The sequence below is a fragment of the Herpailurus yagouaroundi genome, unplaced genomic scaffold (assembly GCF_014898765.1).
Source record: "Herpailurus yagouaroundi ecotype Mexico unplaced genomic scaffold, PumYag 162, whole genome shotgun sequence".
Classification (NCBI taxonomy): Eukaryota; Metazoa; Chordata; class Mammalia; order Carnivora; family Felidae; genus Herpailurus; species Herpailurus yagouaroundi.
The window spans coordinates 26428113-26436305 of NW_024412403.1; the positions used below are offsets into that span (position 1 = coordinate 26428113).

At 38.6% G+C, this 8193-nt stretch overlaps 1 long non-coding RNA gene across 5 annotated transcripts in view; it reads right to left on the bottom strand.

The window, feature by feature from the left end:
- Positions 1-221: 221 nt before the first annotated feature.
- The window catches only part of LOC121036066 (uncharacterized), a 56055-nt gene continuing 48083 nt past the window's right edge, over positions 222-8193 (bottom strand). For all 5 annotated transcript variants that reach the window (XR_005793212.1, XR_005793215.1, XR_005793216.1 and 2 more), the window contains 2 exons: positions 5835-5949; positions 222-1130 (listed from right to left, as the gene is read on the bottom strand). This is a non-coding gene — a long non-coding RNA (uncharacterized LOC121036066). The remainder of the gene's footprint in view (positions 1131-5834; positions 5950-8193) is intronic.

Genomic DNA, 8193 nt, shown 5'->3' on the forward strand with positions numbered 1-8193 from the left:
CTGGAAATGCTCAGAGCGATCATTTCAAGCACCAAAAGTAATACCATTATTCTGACCCCAGAGTAATCCCTTCAAATGTTATTTTAGAAAAATAAAAAGCATTAGTAGTTTATCTTAAAGATGGGACTCTACTTGCATTCAAGATTACTATCCTAAATAATAATAATAATAATAATAATGGCCACTTATCTTTTTGTCTCCTTTTTTTTTCCACATGAGTATTTCAGCTTTATTTAACAATTTTACTTCTGACTAATTTGAACAGAGATGCGTTGCTTTAGTATTTGGCTTGCAGAAGATTTTTATGGTAAACATAATACAAAGTCATTACAGCTTTAGAATATTTCTCTTGAGATTCTGAAAGGTGTGCATTGGTTTGGGGAATAACTTAAAATTTCGATTTACTTTTGGACTTTACAAGTATCGTTCAATTTATAGAGCTATTGTCCTAAAAACAAAACAAAATTTTAATGTTCATATGCTGTGCAATTGTCCTGTCTTGCTTTCCTGAAAGACTATAGCTGCCTCCTTTACTCTGCTTGAAGTTGCTAAGTAGAACTGGTAGCAAAATTAAGCAATAAACCTGCTGATGCAGAATTCTTCACTCTTAATTTGGCTGATGTTCAACTCTAAATTAGAACACAACTAAACCCTCAGGTTTTACGTGCAAAGAAACTTGATTCATATGCTGAGTCCACAAACTCCTGAAATGTAAATTTGCTTTTCTGCCTTGCCTGCCACAACCACTGGAGAAGTCACCAGGAACCTATAAACGAAAACAACTCCTTCTTTAACCAGGATTTTATTTTCCCTGGCTTTCTCCTTTCAATAAAATTAGGAAATGGTTGCCAAACTCTACTTCTCTTATGTTCCCCAATGACTTTCCTACTGTGGAGAGAGCTTTAACATAATGCACTGCAAACTTGTTTTCCTCTTTGATGAGTTCATTTTAGTCTCCTGTGTCCAGGACTCCTCTTCCCAAAGAGCAGATGAATAATCTGTTGCAAATAAGCCGGCCAGAGGAAGGGAGTCACCAGCTCTCTCCTCGGTATCACGTCCACTGCCAAGTAACAACTGGTAGGCTGCCCCATGATTCTCCACACTCCCGATTCAGAGGGAGGGATGTTCTTCTTCGTTCAGATAAACCAGAGAAAAGAGAAAATACATAAGGGCGCAGCAGGTGTGGCATAATTCACTGCCTCCTGAACTTCTGACAAGAAAAACCTCCTACACCTGCATGTAAGAACAAAGCTCGGCTACAACAGGAATTTGGAATCCGAAGCCAAGTTACCAGCCATGAGTTTGGAACTGCCTTCAACCAAGTTACAAAGAAAGCACAAGCTAGGACTTGATAGGGCATTTGAGGCCTTGACATCTTGGTTCTTTGTCTTCTCCCTGTTTGGTGGTTAAGAGGAGGGATGGCATGACCTGAACCTAGAAGAAGAAATGCTTCTAATGACACAAAACTAAGCTTACATATCTTCTTAAAAATGCCCTCACTTTTAGTAAAATCCTGTGCACTGGTGAGTGGAGTGAATCCAACTATATTATCTCTATGAAGTGAGGGCAGAGAGGATGTAAAAGAGCCAGAAGCATCTAAAAGAGCCAGAAGCATCTCGACTGACAGCCACATCAGATTTTCAATCCTTTCCATAGCGGCAAACATAGGCTCCACATTACAGGTATTGTGACTGAAGCTCGGAAATGTTCCATCACTAGCTCAAGGTCAAATGACTAATCTAAAGCAGAGCCTGAATGGGAACTTTGGATGGCCAAACTTCAAACCTGGGGTTTGTCCTTTATCCTAGTGGCTTCCAAATGCCAGTCTCTGGTCTTGTGCTAGCCTGGCCATTCTCAGGACCCACTTGGGCAGCACCGTCAGAATGCCCGGACCACAGGCTACAGGAAATCAAATCCAATAGGTCTGGAATGAGACCTGAGAAATTGTTTTTTTAAAAATCTCCTTGACATTTTTCTGCGGCCAGATTTGGGAATCATGGAACTATCTAAGTCTCCTAAGTGGTTTTTCTCCCCAGCAATTAATTAATTGATTTCATGGAAATTTTAGGTCATCTCCCAAATCAAAGTATAACGCATCTCACTCTTAGGAAATGTATCTGCTCTTTCTACAAACCATGGAATATATTTTTTAAATATTTAAAGTTCCAGCAGTCCTTCAGAAAATATCCTTGAGTTGGGACTTAAGGGTGCTTCCTGGGGATGTTTAAGGGTGTTTTCCTGGGGATAATTTATCACCCACAGTTGTCTTGCTGCAAAACTCTATGGTTCCCTGCAGGGTCCAAGATTTTCCTTCCTTCTTGGTGGCTCACAAAGCCAGGGCTACTGATGCTCAAGGCAAACTCCCTATCTCCCAGACATTTTTGATTAAGTGCACCTTCGGTGCTTTACTTATTTTAGACATGGGGCTACACATATGTTTCAACCAATTTTCTACAATACACTTCTTCCTAAAACAGCTGTTTTTCTGGCTTTTTGCCATGGACTCTGTTGAGCATCTCTTGGGACCTTAGGTGAATCTTTTTATATCCTTATCTCTCCAGTAAGAAGCTCTTTTTGTGCCCCTATATCCAGATCTCCAAAGCGATTTCTCCTTCTCCTTCAGCACTTTCGTGTTAAGGGGCCCGCAGGTTGAGCAAGGTTCTGTAAACTATGATCCTGGGGCCAAATCTAGCCTGGCATCTGTTTTTTGTAAATAATATTTTATTGGAACACAACCAGCCCCATTCATTTGCCTGTTTATGGCTGCTTTCATACTACATTAGCAAAACTGAGTAGCTCTAAGTAGACAAAGACCATAAGCCTGCAAAGCCAGAAGTATTTGCTATCTGGCCTTTTATAGAAAAAGTCTGCCAATCCCTGAACTAAAGGAACATTTCCAACTTAAAATATTTATAAATTTTCCTCTGATACAGAAACAACACATATACACTTCCAAGATCACCTCAAACCACATACGCTATAAGAATTTTATTGTTTGCCTGTTTTTATTCATTTTTAACCCATATTTAGGGTACAACATATATTCTTTTTTTACTTCCATCTTCAGATGTTCACCTCTTAGGACCTAAAAATGATGAACGGTTTTACCAATAAGCTATTCTTTAATATATAATGAATCACCTCATTACTTGTGTGAGAGTAAGGGGTATGGAGAAGACTGTGAATCTCTATTAATTCATTGTAATTGTCTCCAATTAACCTATCCTCCATCTGCTAAAATGAACCCCAGTTTCTTGTAACTTGTATGGCTGATAAGAGAAAGAAACAATTTTCTTTTAATTTTCTCCAAGCTGTCTTGATAACTAGTGATTGTACAAAGTATATATCTAATAAAACATTAACCCAGGAAAATACATTTTTAGGAAAAAAAAAAAAAGGCTCACTTCTTTCTATGAAAAAAAAATGTGCCTTAAAAACCTCATTACTGTTTTAAAATCCTACAAAAATGACCTTAAAAATCTTGTGGATTTGATATTTTGAATGATTGCAAAAGAGCAACTGGCTTGTAACTGAAATCTGCACCTTTGCACCGGTCTTCAATTATACTCACTTTACCTGCAGTTACTGATATTTAAAAGTACCAGTGCGCCCTCTTGTGGTACATTGCAGTTACTGTTCTTTTCTACCAGTCCTACCAGTTTGGTATGAACCCATTAAATTTTATGTACGTCATAAAAAATAAATAAATAAATAAATAAATAAATAAATAAATAAATAAATAAATAATTTTATGTAAGTCATTTTACAAGAGACTATCTTACATTTTGTCTGTGATTGATTCCTGTGGAATAATAATCAATAATACATGCTGGTACCTGAAGAATGAACTGCTAAAATTATGCTGGGCTGTAATGAAATATGATTATCACTGTTTGACACCCACCCTGAGCTCCGAAGAACAGAAATAAATCTACCACCGATATTGGTCCATAGATCACTTTACAGGAAAAAAAAAAAAAAAACATAAAGTCTACAACTATCATGTTCTTGCATATCAGGTGTTCTAAAGAATTTCTACCTACTCCACTTTCCAGTTTGATGATGTGGCTATATATATAAGTGTAAATATTTTTATTAAAGGGCACATGAAACTTTCGCTATGTAGAAAAAAAAAAGGCCTTATGAAAGTCAAATCTACATCCCAATTTCTGGTTTCTCCCCTTTCCAGGGGAGCTTTGGGTACCTGTTCTGGCCTCTTGACTATGAATTCAATGGTTTAGGCTACAGTGCAATCCCCAAGGATCCCCTACATTGTATTTTGGCGCTTGTGAGACCAACTACCCATAATGCCTCCTCCTCTGGACTACTTGGGCTTTTTGTTGTCACTTTTTTAAATATGTAGAAGTCCTACCACTTACTAGTTTAACTGGAAACCCTTGAGCAAGTTACTCTAATGCTTCAGCTTTACTTCATCATCTGTAAAATGAAGATACTAATAATGACAGTCTCATATAGCTATCATGAGGACTAAATACAAGTTAAGGAAGTTAAGATTCCTATCTTAGGACTGGGCACATAAGAAGAGATTAATAACCTGTTACAATCAGTATTACTATTAGGTTTCTGAATGTATCGGAATGTTGTGATTTCTTAATATTCCCCCTTCTCTCTTTATCACCCTCCACTTTTCTAGTATATTTTTGGTCTGTTTTATTGATGTTTTTATGTTTGCCTTTGCTTGTGTGTGGCAATGGAAAAGCTACATTTAAAACTGTGGGTGCGGCAATGGAAAAGCTAGATTTAAAACTGTGGGTGCGGGGCACCTGGGTGGCTCAGTCGGTTAAGTGTCTGACTTCAGCTCAAGTGATGATCTTGCTCAGTTTGAGTTCGAGCCCCACATCGGGCTCTGTGCTAACAGCTCAGAGCCTGGAGCCTCATTCAGATTCTGTGTCTTCTTCTCTCTCTGCCCCTCCCATGCTCATGCTCTGTCTCTCTCTGCCTCTCAATAACAAATAACATTAAGAAAAATTAAAAATAAATAAAATAAAATAAAATAAAAGTGTGGGGGGCGCCTGTGTGGCGCAGTCGGTTAAGCGTCCGACTTCAGCCAGGTCACGATCTCGCAGTCCGTGAGTTCGAGCCCCGCGTCAGGCTCTGGGCTGATGGCTCAGAGCCTGGAGCCTGTTTCTGATTCTGTGTCTCCCTCTCTCTCTGCCCCTCCCCCGTTCATGCTCTGTCTCTCTCTGTCCCAAAAATAAATAAACGTTGAAAAAAAAATTCTTTAAAAAAAATAAAAGTGTGGATTCTTGGGGTGCTCGGGTGGCTGAGTCAGTCGAGTGACTGACTCTTGATTTCAGCTCAGGTCATGATCTCACGGTTTTTGAGTTCAAGCCCCCCCATTGGGCTCCATGATGAAAGTGCAGAGTGTGCTTGGGATTCTCTCTCTCTTCCTCTCTTCCCCTCCCCTCATCATGCTCTCTCTCTCAAAATAAACAAACAAACAAACAATTAAATAGGTTCTTGGGGAACCTGGCTGGCTTGGTCTGTAGAGCATGTGACTCAATCTTGGGGTCCTGAGTTTGAGCCCCATATTGTGGGTAGAGATTACTTTAAAAAAAAGTGTGTGTTCTTGGTTCAGAACCCTGCATTTCAATTGACTTATTGCTATCTCTAACATATTAAGACTGCATCACAGGGTCAATACCTAGAACTGTAAATGCCAGAATATCTCTGTGCTACTGAGGTATGAATCTTTGGACACTCTTTTTGTTGGAGAGCTCAAATAGGACTTTTGACATGATGTTTTAAAAGTATAGAGTATACATATATATATATATATATATATATATATATATATATAATGAAGTACTTACTGTTTGTCTTTTCAGTGGTTAGGAGATTCTTCTGCATTTATCTGGAAGTTTCTTTTGTGAAAAAAACAAAAAAAAACAAAAACAAAAAACAAAAACTCCCACATCATGGATCTGTCTATATTAGAAAAAGAATAAACATTGGATATGGCACATCACTAGACAGAACAGATGCTCTAACTATTGAGGGTATTTTTTTATACACTGCTTCATCAAACATCAAGAGTGACTTTCTAGGTCAGCTCCAGCAGAAAAGCACTTATTTTAGAACCCTTATTTTTTGTTTCCCCAGCAATGCTATGCCATCATGTCAAGGTCCTTACAGTCAAAATTAGTGCCTAAACACACATGCTTCTTGATTCTTCTTGTACAACTTATACTTAGAGGTATTCAATCTCCTCATTAGATGTAGCAAAACTAAAACATGCTTAAAAGGCAGGGGGCTTAGGGAGAGAGAGATGATTTTCAATTAGGAAAGTCCAGATAGTATTTAATAAAACAGCTATTTACCTATGCTCACTCTGGTATCCATGATTGTTGTTTGTTACCTAGGAATTAAATGTTAAGTTGCAAGGTATGGTCACTATAGTAACTAGAAGGGCACTGGAACATTGAAAATGTGAGTAGATGTTAAATTTAGATCAAAGTGAGTAAATGTCACATTATCAATCCTATTCCTGTAGAAGCTAATTTTCTTCAACGGATTTTCCTTATAAATCACGTGAAAGGCCCTTTTCCCTCCTTTGTGCCTATTTTCAAAACTATTTAAATTAGCATATTTTTTTGTTGTTTTCAGAAATCATTGGCTTTGGTTTTTCAAACTGTAACTTAAAATAATCAAGTCCCAATCTTGTTTAGCTTTCAGTGGATGACAAACAGTACAAATGTCTTGTGCTTTCTGGATACACTTTTAAGTAAACTTTTTTTTTTTTTTTAACATCAGAAATGCACCATCTGACCTGCATTGTGACTGTTTGCTGTGAATCATTCAAAGCTGGCATGTTGTAGGGTTTTAGTGCTTTTTGTGGTGTTAACTTTCCTACCCACAAACAAACAGCCTTCAAACTACCCAGATGAGATCAAACAGTTGATGGCATTTATATTTTCCTAGGCATCAGAAAGAAGAATTCAATCCCACAAAATTAAATGCCTTTAGGGAAAAAAAATGACTATGTGAATGTTTGACATCAAAGACAGAAATATCTTCGTCTCCATTCAGTATTCCCAAACTCCAGGCAGACTTTTTTAGTTTTTTACTTTCTCTCCATTCTCTTTCCTACATGGCTCTCTGAATTATAATTAGGAACTTGGAGGGCAGATTTGACCTTCACTTGTGCTCTTTTTTGGTAATATACAAAGTCCAATGGAAGACTGTTCTTCTTCACAAATGATTCTGTTTCTTTGGTGTTCCTGACACAAATCTGTGGAGTATTGGCAGTTGTCTTACCAACAGTAAACTCCTGAAGGACTATGACCCAAGTGTACAAAAACACATGTTCCTTTTACATGTCTTGCTTTGTCCATCGCCTACTATTGTCTAAAAATAACATGCTCACAACCCAGCTTTTCACTAACACTTTCAGGAGAAGTTGGTCTTCCTTGGATTGTGTCTCTGGAAGAGCCAGGTGAAGGGCTGTATTATGGAAGACTGAATCTTGTTTCCAACCAACCCCCACCCCACCACCACCACTAAGAGAGAGCAAGCATCTCCCATTGGTCAGGGTTGAGGAGCACTGTTTCCATGGTTCAACATGATCAGCTGCATGCAGTTCATAATCAAATATATCCTCCTTTCTTTTGACAAAAGTCTGAGAAGGAGGCACAGTTCATTGCCAAAAAGAGTCCTACTAGCAACAAGTCCAGACACACAAGAAGTCCAAAAGATGTCCGCAGGTGAAATACTGATTTTCCAATGAGCTTCCTGACTGTCTTTACAGAGTCTTTCTTGAGTGGGAGCCTGGGGATCCCTTTATTCTGCAATCTCCTTTCTCTCCCCATGTCCCCAGTGATGCATAACCCCCTCTGTGGAGTGCTGGGTATATCTTGAGAGTAGAGTAGGCAGTAAGATTCTTTCAGGTCAGACCATTTTTCCCAGACAACTCAACCTCCATTATACCTGAATCCTCCCTTATAAGAAGGGGCTTAGGCATTTCAGAATCTTCTGATTGGAACACTAAAAATAAAAATAAACCCTGGAATGCCTGGCTGGCTCAGTCAGTGGAGCATGTGACTCTTGATCTTGGGTTTGTGGGTTCAAGCGCCACGTTGAGTGTAGAGATTGCTTAAAAATAAAATCTTAAAACAGGGGCGCCTGGGTGGCTCAGTCGGTTAAGCGTCCGACTTCAGCTCAGGTCACGCTCTC